This window comes from Myotis brandtii, unplaced genomic scaffold, assembly GCF_000412655.1.
Source record: "Myotis brandtii unplaced genomic scaffold, ASM41265v1 scaffold84, whole genome shotgun sequence".
NCBI lineage: Eukaryota > Metazoa > Chordata > Mammalia > Chiroptera > Vespertilionidae > Myotis > Myotis brandtii.
The window spans coordinates 3,791,705-3,811,588 of NW_005371410.1; the positions used below are offsets into that span (position 1 = coordinate 3,791,705).

Genomic DNA, 19,884 nt, shown 5'->3' on the forward strand with positions numbered 1-19,884 from the left:
CGTTCTCGCCGCCCCGGGGTCCGGGCTCTGGAGCTCCCACCCCCTCCTTCGACGCGGCCCCCAAACTTTCTTTGTACAGCCGGGCCCATAGCCCCCTTTTGATGCTACTGGAATAATTTAAATTAAAAAAAAATCATTTTTCTTCCTGGAGAAGGCTCACCCACAGGATAACTCAGTGTTGTGCAGTTTGACAATTTAGCTCGCAGTATTTTGTTCAATAATTAATGCCCTTCAGTTCTGCTGCTTTGATGCAAGGGCAGGCCCTCCCCGCCGCCGACGAGGAAGCTCGTGTCCATTGTAATTGACCATTTGGTCTGTAATTGACCATTCGGTCTGTCCGTGTGCCGAGTTCAGGATGGTATATTTAGAGTTTTGGCCCAGCCGGGTTGCATTTTTTAAAAAAATTCCCCTTTAACCAGCTTTATTTATTATTATTTTTTAATTGAGGCTTTCCTTACTTTCGAAGAGTTAAAATGTTTGGAGTGTTGTTGTTTTTTAATTGGCTCTATTTCTGATTGGTCAAACCCCAGGGCAATCTTCATAGTACATGTTTACAAGGCCAGTGATGATGGGATGGTGACTGGGAAGTGTGTGACTGTGAAAACTGAAGCTTTTGATGGACATTCAGGTTGACTTTATGGGGAGTTCTAATTGGAAGAGTACTTGAGAGCCTTGGTCATTTCTAAGCATTTATGATAGAACAGGAAGGATAATGGGATTTGTGTGTTTGACTGTATTCATATTGTAGTCAGAGTCCCGCTTTCCTACCAGGAGGTATTACTTGATGGTTCATTGTGATCATCATTGTTCATAATAGGTTCGGGTAAAAAAATATCAATATGTGCAAATTTGGGGTCGTTGATAGTTGTGGTTTTGGAGATTACATGTTTGCAATTTAATGTGATTTGGCTATTTTTAAATTGTGCTCTGGAAACTTCAGAATTATTACATCACCAGGACAGACATTGTAGTCTGAGGATCACTTTTAAAAGAAATGAAATGTATTTGAATGGTTTTCTTTATAAAGAATGTATCACAACGGAACTATAAAGACTGTCCATGTTCTCTTGTTGTTGACCATGTTAATATATTTTATATTGTTACTTTAGCCTTTAGCTTTCTGAAGTGTTTTTTATTGCTTTCAAATCATCCAAAGTTTACTAGGAAAAGATTAATTTGCATATATTGACTTTCTAGAAAAGTTAAAATTTATTTCTGAATAGGTATTATGTTTTTAATAATTTCAGAATTAAAATAAAATCTTATAACTCATGAAATGGCCAAATGTGCAGAATTTGTCCTTAATCACATTTTTCTATCAATAAAAATTGATAAACTAATTTTTCCTGCTTTTATAAAGTTGTACAACTACCACCATAATCAATCCTAGAACATTTCATCACTCCAAAAAGAAAACTGCTCATCATTAGCAGTTACTCCCCATTCTCCCCACTCCACCCCAGACCTTAGCAACTACTGATCTACTTTTCATCTCAATATTTGCCTCTGTGGTTCATTCATATAAATGGTATCAGCTCATAGCTTGAGAAGTTTTTGTTTTAAAATTCACATGTTAAAAATATTTGAGTCAGAATAAGCAACTGGTCACTGGTATTAAGAGATGCTTTAAACAACTGACATATTTTTTGGTTATATTCAGCATAGATTAATATACGTGTGGAGAAAGAAAAAAGCATGAATGGCTTCAGTGATCGTAAGAGGCTGTCTGTCAGCTGGGAGTCAATAAGTAAAAGCTGAAAGAATATTTTTGTCAATAAGTAAAACCTGAGAGTATTAGGATATTAAGGTAGGAAAAATACCTTAAAGGTCATCAGCTTATTTCCTGCTTGCTTCACAAATAGATGGCAAGAAATCTGAAGAGTGGAAGCTTGAATCTCTGGGATGCATGGCTCAAGAACCACAATGTGGTCATGAAGGGCAAGAAATAGGGATTTGTAAGTTAGAATTGTTTAGGTTCTCTTGTATATGTATGCATTCATGCATGCGTGTATGTACTGTATTTGACATTTTTCTAGCAGAGGAGGGAGAGAACTGGACGTTTTACTAGCAGAGGGAGGACTAATGTATACACATATGTGAAATCCATGTTACAAAATCCTCTAAAAATGCTTTAATCTAAAGAGGCTGGCATATATATTATTTAAGTATCTTCTTGAACCATTACCATCTTATTTTTAAAAATCCAAATTTTAAAAATGAAATTGTAATTAACAGGGCTGGTTGGAGACCTCCTTTTTTAAAGACCCAGGGCCCTAACATCTAAACCAGTGGTTCTCAAGCAGGAGTGATTTTGCCTCCAAGGGACATCTGGCAGTGTCTGGAAACATTTTTTATTATCACAATTGAAGGTGGGGTGCTGTTGGCATCCAGCCAAGAAATGTTGATAAGCATCCTACATTGAACAGGACATATCTTACCGTAGCCACGCAACAAAGAATTATCTGACCCAAAATGGCAGTAGTATTGTTCTAAACCAGCCGTGGGCAAACTACGGCCCGCGGGCAGGATTCGGCCGTTTGAAATGAATAAAACTAAAAAAAAAAAAAAAAGACCGTACCCTTTTATGTAATGATGTTTACTTTGAATTTATATTAGTTCACACAAACACTCCATCCATGCTTTTGTTCCGGCCCTCCGGTCCAGTTTAAGAACCCATTGTGGCTCTCGAGTCAAAAAGTTTGCCCACCCCTGTATCTAAACCATGGTTTGCATGATTTTGGTAAGGGCCTGAGCAGGTGGTAAAATACTCTGTGGACACTGATTGGTGGATCAGATTAACCCTTTAGGTTCTCTAGCAACTTTCTTTGTAGGGGGAGGCAGTTGAGAGAAAAGTAAAAGGAAATCTATGACTCAACACAGATATTCTTTTTTATTTTTTATTTATTTTTTTACAGAGAGGAAGGGAGAGAGATAGAGAGTTAGAAACATCGATGAGAGAGAAACATCGATCAGCTGCCTCCTGCAACCAAGGTATATGCCCTTGACTGGAATCGAACCTGGGACCCTTGAGTCCGCAGGCCAATGCTCTATCCACTGAGCCAAACCGGTCAGGGCCAGATATTCTTTTTTAAAAAAATTAAATCTTTATTGTTGAAAGTATTACATATGTCCCCCATTTTCCTCCATTGACCCCTTTTAGCACACCCCATCCCCTGCCCCATATTGTCTGTTATGCATATATGCATACAAGTTCTTTGGTTGAGCTCTTTCCACCCACCTGATCTCACCCATGCACCTCCGCCTTCCCTCTGAGATTCCACAGTCTATCTCATGCTTCTACTAGTATGTCTCTGGATTTATTTTGTTCATTAGATTCCACATATAAGTGAGATCATGTGATATTTGTCTTTCTCTGAATGAAGGTATTCTTTAGTTTGTTTTGTCTTCAAACCTGAAGAAAAATTTATTTATTTATTTATTTATTGAATGTATTGGGGTGACATTGGTTAATAAAATTATATAGCTTTCAGGTGTACAATTCTATAATACATCACCTATATATTATACTGTGTATTCACCACCCCAAGTCAAGTCTCCTTCCATCACCATTTATCCCCGCTATACCCTCTTCTACCTCCTCTGTGAAGAAAAAAAATGTTTCCCTGGAAATGGCAGCTTTATTTTACTATAAATTTGAACTACTATTATGTTTTGAATTGTTGGTTACTGGAGCATAGGTTTTTTTGAAATTGGAAATAAACACAGTATAGTAGTAGTTTATCTAGAAGTTCTTTTTTTTTCATGGTAGCATCAACTGCCAAAGAAAAGAGAAGTAGGCTGTTTTAAAATTAATGTCCAAAATGTTTCAAAGCTTATAGATGAATGTCATCTTTTTTTCTTATAGGCCCCAGTTTTGGCTCTTTAATTTGTTTTTAACAGCTCAATTTGGTGGTGAAAGAAGAAAAGATTGACAGTGGGATCACTTTTGCTCTGTACCTGCTTTATGACCTTAGGTGAATTATTCAATCTTTCTGAGCCTCAATTTTCTCATCTATAAAATAGGAATAATGATAATTACTCCATTATAAGGTTCTTGTGAGAATTAAGTGAGGTAATAAGTGTTAAGGTGCTATGTCAACTATAAAACACCTGTGTGTAACAGTTAGTTACTATACCTGAAACTATTGTTATATCAATTACTAGAGGCCTGGTGCATGAAAATTCATGCACTGAGGAGGGGTCCCTCAGCCCGGCCTGCCCCCTCTCACAGTCCGGGAGCCCTCAGAGGCGGGAGGCAACCGGGTGATCAGGGGAAGGCGACGCCCCATCACACCTCTGCTGCTGCCACTGCCAGCAGCACAAGCCTTGGCCGGCCCTACTTACCTGTGCCTCGGGTGGCCCTGGGCAGCTGGGGGGCTGAAGGGACTGGGGGACTCCGGAGGCAGGCGTGCAGAGCGGCCGGGCCTGTCTGGGGGTGGGCCCGGCCTTGCTGCGGGCCTGCCATCCCAGCAGGGCTGAGGGGACTGGGCGGCGCCATCTTGTGGCTGTGGGCACTGCCATCTCTGAGAGCGTGGCAGTCAATTAGCATATTCCCTCCTTATTGGCTGTGAGTACTGCCATCTTTGAGGGTTTGGCAATCAATTAGCATATTCCCTTCTTATTGGCTGTGGGCACCACCATCTTTGAGGGCGTGGCAGTCAATTAGCATATTCCCTCCTTATTGGCTTTGGGTGCTGCCATCTTTGCAGCCTGCTGCTCAGTCGTTTGGCCGTCCCTCACTAACCCCCCTGCCTGCCTGGTTGCCCCACACAGCCTGTTTGGTCATCTGTTCAGTTGTGATGGTCGCTTAGGCTTTTATATATATAGATAGATACCTCAATTTAAAAAAGTTAGTTACTTGTTTCAGAAGAATCAAAATAGAAGGGGATAGAGAAGGTGCCAAAGGCAGGAATAATATAGATAGCAAGGCAGAGAACAGTGACTGCTAACAGCCTCTCTAGAGAGAAGAGAGAAATTCTAAAAATATATTGATAATAAACTAGCAAAAGAACTAGTATTATTACCATAATTAGAAGCTCTTTAATATAAGGACAAACTGATTTCCTTTAGTAGCACCTGAGAGTATCACTGTTATAAAAGAGTATAAAACTGATTGTTATAATGGTGAAATTAAGTTATCAAGAAAAGATTACCTTGTTTTCAAAATATGCTATTTGAAAACATAATTTCAGAATTAAATTTTGCAGAAGTTACTTATTTGTACAAAAATATTTTAGCCTTTTTTTGAGAGTAAGCTACAGTTATCTGGATTAATTCCCTTGTTGGGAATAATTCTTTCTGTCTTCATTTGCTATTCATGCCTTCCTTTAGGTCTGAAGGTTTTTTTTTTCTACCACTGATAAGTGCTCTTCACATGTGAAGATTTGCCTGAACAAAGGTTTTAAACCTACCCACTATTTGTAAAATCTATCTTTTTAGATTTGTTTCCTTTTCTGTTATTTTCCAACATCTTTTTACACACAAAAAAAATGCCTTTATTTTTCAACATGTCCAGTGGTCCATAGTTTGTTCTGTAGCATTTAAAATTGAATTAACTAAAATACATGAAATGAATGGGGGGAAATCTAATCTCTTACAATTTTGTTAACCGGGTAACTCTCCTTCACAGTCATACAAAAAGTAAGACTGCAGGTAAGCAGAGCTGGAGCTTTTCAGTGATATTTTTCTGAGGTAGCATGAGGGTAGAATAGTTTGAGACAGTATTCAGAATAAGTCAAGTGGTGAACTTAATATATGGTGTACTTGCCTTGGCCAATGTGGCTCAGTTGGTTGGAGTGTCTTCTATCTTGTGTACTGGAAGGTCTTGGGTTTGATTCCTGGTCAGCTCACATACCTAGATTGCCTGTTTGATCCCCGTTGGGGCACCTGCCGCAGACAAGCAAACCATGGTTTTTTTTCTCTATCTCTATCTCTATGTCTACCTCTATCTCTATCTCTTTCTCTCCCCCCCCCCCCCCCCCCCCCCCCCCCTCTCCCCTCCCTTTCCCTCTCCCCCTCTCTCTCCTTCTCTTTCTCCCTCTCTAAAATAAATAAAAATAAATTTAAAAAAATATGGCGGACTTAAAAAATTGGATTATAGAAAGTGGGAATTTTTCAGGGGGAAAAAAATGCCACCAATTTGGAGAATTTTATGTTCAAATAGTTGGCTTTTTGACTGAAAGGAAGTTCAGAGAGTGGGTGTTTGTATATGAATATTGTAATGATGCATCATATTTTATGAGTTTTTTCCTGTGGAGTATATAAAGTAAAATTTAGAAATCAAAATAATTATGTCAAGAAAGTTGATGCCCTGGTTTGTTTGTGTGTTTTTTCTTTCAAGTTGGCTAACCTGAAGGGTAGATTGGGCTCAGTTTGTGAAGATTTTAGACTTGATAGACTTGATATATACCACTGTCAAAGAATACTTAGAGAGAGTGATCTAATCAGATCTGAATTTTAGAAAGATGATTCTGAAGTTGAGATTAGGAACAGAGAAAGACTTTTGGTAGGAGACTCTCACAGTAGTCTAATCCGCAAATAAAACTGTGAACTAGAGCAGTGGCAGTTGGAATGGAGAGCAAGTCATGAATTTGTAATGAATTTTGGAAGTAGAATCCAAAGGACAGTCCAAGTTGGTATAGAAATTAAAGAATGTAAAGAGGTTAGAGAGAGTCAAGAGGCTCTACAGCAGTGGTTCTCAACCTTCCTAATGCCACGACCCTTTAATTCAGTTCCTCATGTTGTGGTGACCCCCAACCATAAAATTATTTTCGTTGCTACTTCATAACTGTAATTTTGCTACTGTTATGAATCGTAATGTAAATATCTGATATGCAGGATGTATTTTCATTGTTACAAATTGAACATAATTAAAGCATAGTGATTAATCACAAAAACAATATGTAATTATATATGTGTTTTCCGATGGTCTTAGGCGACCCCCGTGAAAGGGTCATTTGACCTCCAAAGGGGTCGCGACCCACAGGTTGAGAACCGCTGCTCTACAGTTTCCAGCTTGGTAAACTGCATAATTGGTGTTGCCATTAACTAGCTAGAGAAGGAATAAATTATTGGCAGGTGGAAGAGAGGAGTAAAGATGGTAGATGAGTTTAAGTTTTGGATGTATTGAATTTTGGGTATCTGTGAGACTTGTAAGGGAAGATGCCCAGTAGGCAGTTATAAATTTGGGTGTGAGATACTGAAAAGAAGTTAGAACTGCAGAATGATCTGGAATCTATCTAGTTTTCTCCATCTTTTCTACCATTATCTGAGATTAGGCTACACTCATCTCTCAACTAGATTATTGCATGTTTACTATCTGGTCTCTTTTAGTCTTAGATTTCTCTAATACTAGTACATACATTCTCTGTGCTATAATCAGGGATCTTTCTAAAGGGCAACTAAATTATTTCTGTGACTTTTATTCTTAAGATGAAATCCATATTCCTTATTATTTCTAACAAATTTATAAATTCATTTATTTTCTCAACTTATCTCTCCAGTTTAATGACTCTCCATAACTACCTCCTTCCCCCAAGTATATAACTTTCTCAGAAATACTGACTTACTTGTAGTTTCTGGCAATAGGCTCTCTCTTCCCTCCAAGCCTTTGCACATAGTTTCCTGTTCCTGGAATGTTTTCCTTGTCATGCTCTTCCTCCCTTTCATTGTCTGTCACATTTCTACTTATCTTCAGTTCTTGGTAAACTTTCATTGGTTTATTATTATTCAAAAATTTTAAACCCACAGAAAGGTCAAAAGGATAGTAGAAGACCTCCACACACACATTTTCCTTTTGTCAAATCTGAAAACAGAATGTAGATATCATGATGCTTCACCCCTAAATATGTAAGTATGCATCTCCCTATTACTGGGACATTGTCTTACACAACCACAATACCATATGACATCTAAAAATAACAGTTGCTCAACAACATTATTTAACATTGCGTCCATACTTAGAATTTTCTCATTTGTCTCAAAATTCTTTATAGCACCCCCCTACCCCCAATACAAGATTCAGTCAAGGTTCACACATTTGGTTGTTATGTCTCTTTAGTCTCCCTCAATCTGGATTAGTCCCACTGCCTCCCTCTTTTCCTTGTGTTCTCTTTTGAAAAGTAAAGGCATTTGTCCTCAAGTATATTCCATATTCTGAATTAATCTTTTTCTTCATGATTAGATATTTCTGGCGGGAATAGCACAAAGGCCTGGCCGGCATGGCTCAGTGGTTGAGTGTCAACCTATGAACCAGGAGGTCACGGGTTCGATTCCCAGTCAGGGCACATGCCCTGGTTGCAAGCTCCATCCCCAGTGTGCGGCATGCAGGAGGCAGACGATCAATGATTCTCTCTCATCATTGATGTTTCCATCTCTCTCTCCCTCTCCCTTCCTCTCTGAAATAAAAAAAAGAAAAAAAATTGGGGAAAAAAAGAATACCACAAAGATCATATGTATACTTACCATTTTATCACTTCAAGAAGCACATAACATAAGCCTATCCCCCTGTTGGTGATTCAAGCTTGATCACTTGGTAAAGGTGGGAACTGGTAGATCTCTTGACTGTTTATTTAAATAATTCATAGGATGATATTTTTAGACATGTAAATATCCTGTTCCTAATAACCCTTTAAACCAGTGGATTTAGCGTCCATTAATGATCCTTGCTTGAATCACTCATTGTATTGGATGATTAAACATGGTAACTTTCTAATTCTTTCATTCCATCTACATTTATTATTTTCATTGACTTTTGAAGGCAGTGAGATCAGGTTAAGTGAAGACTGAATATAAGCAATTGAATTTAAAAATCAGGCCATTCTTTACGTTTTCCAGAGCCAAGTGAGTGCTGGAAATGGAAGACATTGCTAAGGAGGTAGACTAAAGAGACTAGAAGTTTACCAATGAAGAGGAGGTAAGAAGTAGCTTGAGGAGATAGAGTTGAGAGAAAGAACTTAAATTTAGTGCTTGAACTTTTTTTGATGGGCCAATGAGATTAAATTAGTGTGAGGGAATAATAGAATAAATTGTATGAATTGGGAAGAAGTGAGATTAAGAACAGCTGGTTGGGGAATTAACACTGGAAAAGAGTAGACATCTGTGCTATACCTCAGAAAGTTAGGAGTTGTGTAAAAGTGAGAATTAGACATGTTTGGATATGAAGGGGAGAAGTCAGATGTAAGGACTTTTTTAGGGGGGAGGGTAGGAAGTAAAAAGCTTACTTTTTAAGCATGGAATTGATGAAGGAAAGCTAGGGGACATGAGAGTGCTGAAAGTTTATTATAAATACTCTGGGAACTGGGAACAAGAAGGGTTTCACAGTAAGTGAAAAGATGCTGAGCAGGGCTTCATCTGAGATTGGAACTTACAAATTTATAATTTGCATGTTTTACATAGTTTTTCTCTGGCAGTGTTCTGCAGCCAGGAGCAAAGAAAAAAGGTTATATTGAAGATGGATGAGGGGAGGAGATAACTGAAGATATAAGGGAGACTGTTGGGATATAATTGACCATGGGATCTAAGCTAAGTAGGGAAGCTAGTAAGGCTGAACTGGGCTAAGAGACCCAAATAATGCAGAGGAGTGTAGAGGTGATGTCATGAGTAATATAGTCATCAATGACACAAAGGAATAAAATAAAGCATCCAAGTTTATATTTGGTTTTCATTGAATTTTTTTCATGCTAGTGACTGATTTTTATCGTAGTACAGTTTTGTCAGTCCTAGGCCTGTGGACTCTTAATTTCAGTGGCTGCTCTATCATGTTACTTTAGTACAGTGGTTCTCAACCTTGGCTGCACATTAGAATCACCTGGGAAGATTCTAATGTGCAGCCAAGGTTGAGAACCACTGCTTTAGTATATTAAGTCTGATAAGTGCCTGGGAAAAAAGACATTGCTTTTATTTTGAATAGTATCTAGATTCCAAATGTGTACGTATTTATTGTTTTTGAGGATATTTTTGAAAATTTATTCCTGATAAAGATATCACACATGAAATACCACTTATTTATTTATTTATTTTTATTTTTATTTAAAAATATGTTTTATTGGTTTTTTATGGAGAGGATGGGAGAGGGTTAGAGAGTTGGAAACATCGATCAGCTGCCTCCTGCACGCCCCCTACTGGGGATGTGCCTGCAACCAAGGTACATGCCCTTGACTGGAATCGAACCTGGGACCCTTCAATCCACAGGCCGACGCTCTATCCACTGAGCCAAACCAGTCAGGGCAAAATGCCACTTATTTATAGCCATTTAAAATGTTTAAATTTAATATTACAAAGTTATATTTTTTATCCTTCTAGCCAAGATTATCTCTTATTATTTAATCTTGTCACTAAATTAAACATAAATACAGAACTTCAGGAAATATGTAGTCAGAATTAACTGCAAAGCACAGGGTATCATAAATGTCAAGTGAGAGTATAAAGAAAAACCAAGTAGATTAGTACAACTTTGTTCTTATTTTCTGGGTTTCTTTAGTTTCTTCCATACTCTTTAATGTCTAAGATGAGTAGACAGGTACTTATTTATGACAGCCTTAATTTGTTAGTATTTTTGAAAGCCCAGATATTTATGCTTAAATGCCCCCTACTGGGGATGTGCCTGCAACCAAGGTACATGCCCTTGACTGGAATCGAACCTGGGACCCTTCAATCCACAGGCCGACGCTCTATCCACTGAGCCAAACCAGTCAGGGCAAAATGCCACTTATTTATAGCCATTTAAAATGTTTAAATTTAATATTACAAAGTTATATTTTTTATCCTTCTAGCCAAGATTATCTCTTATTATTTAATCTTGTCACTAAATTAAACATAAATACAGAACTTCAGGAAATATGTAGTCAGAATTAACTGCAAAGCACAGGGTATCATAAATGTCAAGTGAGAGTATAAAGAAAAACCAAGTAGATTAGTACAACTTTGTTCTTATTTTCTGGGTTTCTTTAGTTTCTTCCATACTCTTTAATGTCTAAGATGAGTAGACAGGTACTTATTTATGACAGCCTTAATTTGTTAGTATTTTTGAAAGCCCAGATATTTATGCTTAAATTTTAGCTTCATTATTTGAGATTGTCAGCAATAATGTATATGACACATAATTTTTAAAAATTTAAGTACTTTTAAAAATAGTGATTAAACTAGATTTTGTCAGGTGACAAATCTTATAACTAATAGTATATGAGTTTATTGTTGTGTGTATGCTGTAAAAGAAGCTTAATTATACCACTTTTTGGAAATTGACTCTTAAAATTCCAAAAGTATTGTGGGAAGGACTTTTTAAAATATGAGACATTTGAGATATTTTAAATTTCTGTGATTAAAAATAACAACCTCTACTGATTTCTGTTAAGTCAGTCTTTGGTAGGACATTACAGTATGGTTCTTTTTTTTTCTTGACTATATCAGTACTTCTAAATTTTGGGAAATCAAGTTTGCCATTTTTTTGTTTGCTTTTAAGAAAAATAGCATTGAGTATTGAATTTTTCTTTTTTACTAAATTTAAATTCATTGTATAAAAAATTGCTACCTCCATCCAGCTCCAGTGTAAAAATATTTCCCACTTTATGCATATTTTCTCAAATTACAAATAGATGTTATAAAAGTTCATTAGTAAGTTATTTATTTATAATTTGGAACACATTTCCTGTTGAAAGTGTTAAAATGATGGCCCCTGGCAGCATATTTATTCCACATTGCAGCTCAAGATTTATCCCTTTGCTAAGAAAATATATTAAATGATACTGATGAAAATGTATAGTGTCTCTTTACTTGAAGAATGTTTTTCTAGCAGTCCCAGTTTTATAAAATTCTTTGTAACTAAAAAAATAAAGTATTAAAAAATTGGTATCACAATCAGATGCTAATTATCGCTACCTTTATTTTTAACATAAGATGGACATAAATGATAATTATTTATTACTGTAATTGATCTGATAAGGAGAAAAAGAAGAAAGAATTGAAATGTATGGGAGGCAGTAGTGAAATAACTGTTTGTTTGGGGTTTTTTTTGAGAGGCAGTGTAATGTAGAGACAGAGGCATGAAAATAAAATCGGAAGATCTGGTCCTTGCTGGTTTGGCTTAGTGCAGCGTTTCTCAACCTGTGGGTCGCGACCCCTTTGGGGGTCGAACGACCCTTTCACAGGGGTCGCCTAAATACATCCTGCATATCAGATATTTACATTACGATTCATAACAGTAGCAAAATTACAGTTATGAAGTAGCAACGAAAATAATTTTATGGTTGGGGGTCACCACAACATGAGGAACTGTATTAAAGGGTCGCGGCATTAGGAAGGTTGAGAACCACTGGCTTAGTGGATGGAGCGACTGAAGGGTCCTAGGTTTGATTCTGGTCAAGGGCATGTACTTCGGTTGCAGGTATGTTCCCTGGCCCTGGTCGGGGTGTGTGTAGGAGGCAACCAATCCATGTGTCTCTCTCACATTGATGTTTCTCTCTGTCTCCCTCTCTCCCTCCACTCTCTAAAAATCAATGAAAAAATATCCTCAGGTGAGGATTAACCAAAAAAAAAAAATATATATATATATATCAAAAGATCTGAATGCAACTACCATCTTCACAGTTAACTAGTTAAATGATCTTTTTAAAAATATATTTTTTGCCAGAACCGGTTTGGCTCAGTGGATAGAGCGTCGGCCTGCGGACTCAAGGGTCCCAGGTTCAATTCCGGTCAAGGGCATGTACCTTGGTTGCGGGCACATCCCCAGTGGGGGGCGTGCAGGAGGCAGCTGATCAATGTTTCTCATCAATGTTTCTGGCTCTCTATTCCTCTCTGTAGAAAAATCAATAAAATATATAAAAAAAAATATGTATATATTTTTATTGATTTCAGAGAGGAAGGGAGAGGAAGAGATAGAAAAATCAATAATGAGAGGGAATCATTGATCGGCTCTCTCCTACATACCACCTACTGGGGATCGAGCCTGAAACCCAGTTATGTGCCCTGACAGGGAATTGAATTGTGATCTCCGGATTCATAGGTCGATGCTCAACCACTGAGCCACACCAGCTGGGCTTAAATGGTCTTGAAACCGATTACTCTTGAACCTGTATATTTATCCACACAATGAGGATCATAGATTCATTCATTCACTATTCATTTAGAAATATGTTTCTTGCTATGTTGTTAGAAGACCAACAAAATAATTTGAATAAAAGCAAGCAATTATGAACTGTATAGTATTTAGTCAAATTAGTGATGATGTATTAGTAATTTTTCTTACTATCTTAACATTGGTTCCCTTTCTCCTGCCGCCTTTACTTCTTTAATTGATAACATATTTTCAATGCATTCTTTGATCTTAGGACAGCACAGAAACTTTAGAACTAGTAGTGGGAGTGAGGCAATCCAGGTTTGTTCAAATTCCAGCTGATTCCCCCCACTCCCTTAAGGGCAATTAGGCGGGGGGGGGGGGGGAAGGGGGGGAGGGAACTTTTCTGGATTAGCTTGTTCATTTTCTCTCTGTTGCCTTGACAAAGTCCTGTCTTTCTTGAGGTGGGGCATAGCCTAAAGTGCCTCATAGTTGCTGGGTGTGTGATTAGTCTCTTTCTCTCTGCCTCCATCCCTCCCCCCAATCCCACCCCTTCCCATGTGTATCTAACTTTTCCACTTCCTCATCTCCTTTCTCCACCTCTTTTCTTTGTTCCTTTTTAATCTCATACTTTGGTTGGTTTCTTGCTGTTTGCCTACAAATATGCTCAGGTTTCCCATGGCCTAAAATATTCTTGCTCAACTGTTAGTCTCTTTTCTTTCACCATCAAAGAGATGTTGATCTTGTTGCCTTTATTACTTCATCTCTTACTTAACCTCTTGTGGAATGGCTTCTGTCCCAACCACTGTCCTAAATTTGTTCTAATCCAGTATCCTTTTTTGAAGTTAGTAATTTCCTTGATCTTGCTCTCTCTGCAGCATGTTGACACTACTGTTTACCCTTTTCTCCTGGACACTTTTTCTTTGGCTCTTGTAAGGATTGTATTTCTGATAGCTTTCTTCCTTTCCTCTTAAGTGTATTTTTGACCACCCCCTGCTCTGAGCTCTCATTAGCCCTCTTTCCCCAAACTTTCTCCCTTTGTAATATTACTTGCCTGTGACTAGCATTATTTACTCTATGTCATTGAATAGAAGCAGGATTCTGTTCACGACAAGAAATAATTTTTTTCCTAAAGCAATATAGTTGTTTTATAGCAATAATCTGCTTTTGAAATAGTTCTCCATTATTGAAGGCTTTCAGGTGGAGGCAGAGAGACCTCTTGTAAAAAGGATTCATGTATTAAGTAGAAAGTTGAGCCATCCAACTCAGAGATTGTAATTTTTATTTCATCCACTCCACTCCCAAGGATTCAACTTTGGCCTTTATTTAAATGTCTTCCAAAGCATTATTTCCAGCATCTCTGCCTCCTCATCCCTCTTTTCTCCCACAAGCACAGTTTGTGATATCAAAATAGCTTCTGTTCTAGGCCACCATGCTTTCTAGTTTTATCATCATTGTCCAGGACAATGCTAGTTAAAGGAAAGAAAAAATATGAACAATAAAATGGCAATAAACACATATCTAGCAACAATTGAATCTAATTTTTTCTTTCCTTTAACTAGCATGGATTTGAGGACCACTATTCTAAGCTTGGTTACTTTTCTGATATTAGATTATATCTGCCCATATTGGTTTGCTCTCTCTTTTCCCTCTCTACCCCCAAACTAGGGTCACTCAAGCAAAGGACATCAAAGGGAAGGCTCAGGATCCTAAAGTTGAAATTGTTTTAAAACTTTTTTAAAAAGTCTTTGTTGTTGAGAGTATTACAGATGTCCCTTTTCCCCCCTCCTCCCATTGTCCCCCTCCGCCTGGTTCCTGCCCCTGCGCCAGGGCTTCACCACCCTATTGTCTGTGTCCATAGGTGATGCATATCTATACTAATAAAAGGGTAATATGCTAATTAGACCGGGAGACCTTCTGGACAAAGCCATGGTGGCGGGGCTGAGGCAGAGGCGGTTAGGGGTGATTGGGCTGGCAGGGGAGGGCAGTTGGGGGTGAGCAGGCCAGCGGGACCACTTGAAGTTGTCCCAGAGGCTCCTTACATTATCTTCATATTTTTGGATTCTTTTTTCTTTTTGCTCTCTTCTGATTGGGTGTTTTTTGTTTCCTAATATTCCAAATCATTGATTTGATTCTTAGAATCCTCTACTCTCCTGTTGAATCCTTGTATATTCTTCATTTCAGTTAGTGTATGCTTAATTTCTGACTGGTTCTTTTTCATGTCTTTGACATTCTCACTAAGATCTTTGAAAGTCTCATTAAGTCCCTTGAAGCTCTTATGAAGATCCTTTAGTAACCTTATAACTGTGGTTTTGAACTTTGTATCCAATAGTTTGTTTGCCTCCATTTCTTTCATTTGTGACATGTTTCTTTTTCTCCACATTTTGGCTGCTTCCCTGTGTTTGTTTCTATGTATTAGGTAGAGCTGCTATGTCTCCTGGAATTAGTAGAGTGGCTTTGTGTAATAGGTGTCCTGCAGGGCCCAGTGGCTCAGCCTCCCTAGTCATCTGAGCTGGGCACTCTTTGTGGACTGTGTGCACAGTCTTGTAGTTGAGCCTTGATTGCTGTTGGCTCACTGGGATGAATTGACCTCTAGGCCAATTGGCTCTGAGGACCAGCTGCAACTACAGTGGGAGAGCTGCTGTGCAGGAGACACCCTATGGAGCAGGACTTGCTTCAGTGCTCACTGAGTCCGCCCCTTGAGTGTGTTGCTTGTGGATGTGAAGAGTTGTAATCTGGTATGGTCTGAAGCTGTCTACCGGGTGCACTGGCTCTAGGGCCTCCAGGGAGGTGCAAAGCCTGCCATTGCCTGGAGCCACCCAGTAGGAGCTACAGAAAGATCTGCAGATGGCTGCTATTTGTATTGGGTGTGGAAGTGCCCAGGCAAGGGCTATGAAGCAAGGCAGGCTGGTACTAGTGCCAGGTCTTGAGCCTTTTATTGATAGGTTTGGGGCACACTAATACCAGCTGCAGCTTGTGTGAGAGATTTTAGCAAAGTCTGAAGCCTGAGCAAGGACAGGCCATTGATGTGGAAAAGCTGCTGTAAAGAACTTGGGTGGGACTGCAAATTGGATGGGATGGGGTCACAGGGAATCACCAGGGTGGAGCAAACAGTGTGAGCCCTGCTGATGGAGACTCAGATATGGCTGCCAGTTAGCCCTGCAACAGGGGAGGTCCCAGCACCGGAACAGTACCCCTGTGAGCACCCCCGTCTGGGACTAAGCTGCCCCCGAGTTCGTGCCCTGATGCCAGAAAATCCAGTTTCTCCCTGTATGTGTCTGGGTCCCCCAAAGCTGCCTGGCACTGGAACTCAGAGGGATCAAGGCCAAGTAATTTCATGTGCTATCTATTAAGGGGAACACCTGGGTGTACAGCAGCCTGTATGTCACTCAGCCACAATTCCTGCTGGTTTTTACAGCCTAAAGTTATGGGGACTTCTCTTCCCCATAACTGGGGGTCTGGTGTGGGGCTGGACCCCCTGCTTCTTATAGGAGGCCTTGGAGATATCCCTCCTGATTAAAAAAATGCCACATGTGGGTGTCGGACCAGCCCACTCTGAGCCACCTCCCCTGCTATCAGTTTCAGTGTGCTTTCTTCTTTAGTTCTAAGACTTCCATTCAGCCAGCTTTCAGGTGGTTCTGAATGATGGTTGTTCTGTATTTTAGTTGTAATTTTGATGTGGTTGTGGGATGCGGCCAGTACCGGTGTTTACCTATACCACCATCTTTGTTCTCCTGTTTTAAAACTTTGTATGGTATAGTCCTAATGTTTAATAAGATATTTAATAATAAGAAATTGTAGTAATTGCAATGATTATTGAATGTCTACTGTGTGTCAAGTATTGTGTCATGAACTTACATAGGTTATGTAAGTTATATTTAATTTAAATCTTACAACATTCTTATGAGGAAGATACTATTGCTGTCCCATTTTACAAATGAGGAAACTGAGATTTAGGAGGGTAAGAAAGTTGTCAAAGGTCACACAACTAGGTCACAGAGATCTAATTCATTTTATGGCCAGTTTACTTAAGTGGTATATTATACTGGGTTATGTGAAAGGTAATGATCTAAAATCAAATTTTAGAAAGGCAGGTAATATTATACAAACAAGATAATGTTGTTGTTTTTAAATCTTTCTAGGTGACTCTGTCTGCAGCCACAATTGAGAAGGTTAAGCCACTGTCTTTAGAAGGTTAAGGTCATCTTTATTTATCCTTCTCTGATTTTTTAAAAAGTGTTTTTTTTATTGATTTTAGAGAAAGGAAGGGAGAGGATGAGAGAGATAGAAACATCAATGAGAGAGAAACATTAATTGGCTATCCCTTGCACACTCCCCACTGGGAACCTACCCTGCAACCTGAGCATGTACCTCAATCTGAATCAAACCAGCGACCTTCCAGTGCACAGGTTCACGCCTAACTACCACCAAGCCACACTGGCCTGGCAAGATAATGTATTTTTGACTTGAGTTTTTAGACTGTTTTGAATGTACATGAACCTATATAAGACATTGTTAGTGGCTTGTGTGTTTTTACCTCTTTTTCCACATCAGTTATTCATTTGTTCATTCATTTATTGAACATTCATGCAGTTTATTGATTGTGAATTCTGTGCTGGGTGTGCTATATAGGAAGGTGAATGAAACAAATATAAGTTTACTTTATGATGGGGAGACAGGAAATAAGTAGATAGTTCTAATTTGAGAACGTACTGTAAAGATCACAAACTATAATGCTAGTGGTAAAGAATAACAGGGTATGTGTATTGCACGGGGGAAAGAAAAAGAGGACATGTACTTAAATATGGTGGTCAGGAAAGGCCAGTAAGCAAATATAAACACTGTTAAAATTTTGTTGTGTACCTTTTCATACATTATATATAACTATATAAAGTTCTTATATAAAAATGAGATTGTACTGTATATTCTGTTTTATATCTCATAATTGAATCTCTTGAAATAGTAGGTTTTTTGTTTCTTTTTAATCCTCATCTGAGGATATTTTTTCCATTGGTTTTAAGAGAGAGTGGAAGGGAAGGGCGAGGAGAGAGAGAGAGAGAAAGAGAGAGAGAGTAACATCGATTGGTTTATTCCTGCATGCACCCTGACTGGGGCAGGGGATTGAACCTGCAACCTGGATACTTGCCCTTGACCTGGAATCGAACCTGCAGCCATGCTGGCCAGGGCAGTAGGTTTTTTTTTTTTATTTAATCATCTTTTGTTTCACTCCAACTTCTGCAGTTTGGCTTTCACTTCCACTATTGGATGTGACATTGCTTTATGATGTAACTGGTCACTTTTTAATTGCCAAGTCTAAAGGAGTTTTTTTTTCTTATTATTTTATTTGAAAACGCTGAGCTGATATTTCTCTCCTGGTTTTTCTCCCACTTTCTAGGATGTTCCTTCTTGTGTTTATCACAGTCTTTCATTATATCTTTCTTTTCTGTCTTCAGAAATGGAATTGTCTTAGTTTCTGTACTTGGCCTCCTTACTAATATTCTTCTAGAGTGATGCATTTAACACCAGTGTTTTATTTTTTAATATATTTTATTGATTTTTTTACAGAGAGGAAGGGAGAGGGAGGGAGATAGACAGTTAGAAACATCGATGAGAGAGAAACATCAATCAGCTGCCTCCTGCACACTCCCTACTGGGGATGTACCCGCAACCAAGGTACATTCCCTTGACTGGAATTGAACCTGGGACCCTTCAGTCCACAGGCCAACACTCTATCCACTGAGCCAAACCAGTTAGGGTAAAGTTCTATAATGACTCACCACAGCCTAGTGGATTGAGTCCAAACTCCTTTGGAAGGTTCCACCCAGCCTAAGAAATATTCATTTTTTTTTATCTACAGAAAAAAGAAATGAATGTTTACTGATATTTATTATAAGGATTGATACCAGCACCTTCAGTCAGTACGTATGTTCATTTATCAGATGATCACATCTATATATATACTAGTAGCCCGGTGCACGAAATTCGTGCACATTAAAAGGGAATTAATTGCCCTAACCGGTTTGGCTCAGTGGATAGAGCATCGGCCTTCAGACTCAAGGGTCCCAGGTTCGATTCCAGTCAAGGGCATGTACCTTGGTTGCGGGCACATCCCCAGTGGGGAGTGTGCAGGAGGCAGCTGATCAATGTTTCTCTCTCATCGATGTTTCGAACTCTCTATCCCTCTTTCTTCCTCTCTGTAAAAAATCAATAAAATATATTTTTTTAAAAAGGGAATTAATTAGCAGAGATATTATTTTAATATTATTTGCCCTTTCTCTATAATAAAAATGTGAGAGATGAAAGGAAATTAGTAAAATGTATATGAAAATAATATATAAATTTTTTAATAAACAATCACAACATGATATAACAACAACAAAGACATGATATAAAAACAACATGATGTAAAAACAACACTGATACAAACAATGAGTGATAAATTGATTAAACTTATTCTAATATCTCCCAGTATACCTTTTCGGCATCATCCATGGAATCGATGGAATCATCACGCAAATACATGTGAAAATCTCCATCAAGTATATCCAAAATTTCTTCATTTAATTTTTGAACGTGCTCATTTTTTGGACAAAGAATCGCAGGTATAGATATATTTTTAATATTATCTATAGATATACTATTTCCAAAGGTAGCTTCAGTAATAGATCTGTTCACAAATCATTTCATTGGGGATTTCAATAATATCCATTCCTAAATGAAAACTGCTATCCAGTTTGCCATCTCCAAGTTTTACTAACCATTCACTATAAGCAGAATCCTCTGATCTCATATTTGTTTTAAGAGACAACTTTCTGAAACATCCCCAAACA

The 19,884-nt window shown here is 38.3% G+C and overlaps 1 protein-coding gene across 7 annotated transcripts in view; it reads left to right on the forward strand.

Annotated features, from left to right (window-relative positions):
- Nucleotides 1–1,669: 1,669 nt before the first annotated feature.
- Nucleotides 1,670–19,884, forward strand: part of VPS54 (vacuolar protein sorting 54 homolog (S. cerevisiae)) — a 101,656-nt gene continuing 83,441 nt past the window's right edge. For 3 of the 7 annotated variants that reach the window (XR_001360286.1, XR_001360285.1, XM_014532035.1), the window contains exons 1-3: nucleotides 1,671–1,807; nucleotides 3,866–3,974; nucleotides 8,836–8,914. The gene's annotated coding sequence lies outside the window, so the exon portion shown is untranslated. Of the gene's footprint in view, nucleotides 1,808–3,865; nucleotides 3,975–8,835; nucleotides 8,915–19,884 lie in introns of all 7 variants that reach the window. The other 4 variants (XM_014532036.1, XM_014532037.1, XR_001360287.1 and 1 more) reach the window with 3 other exon arrangements.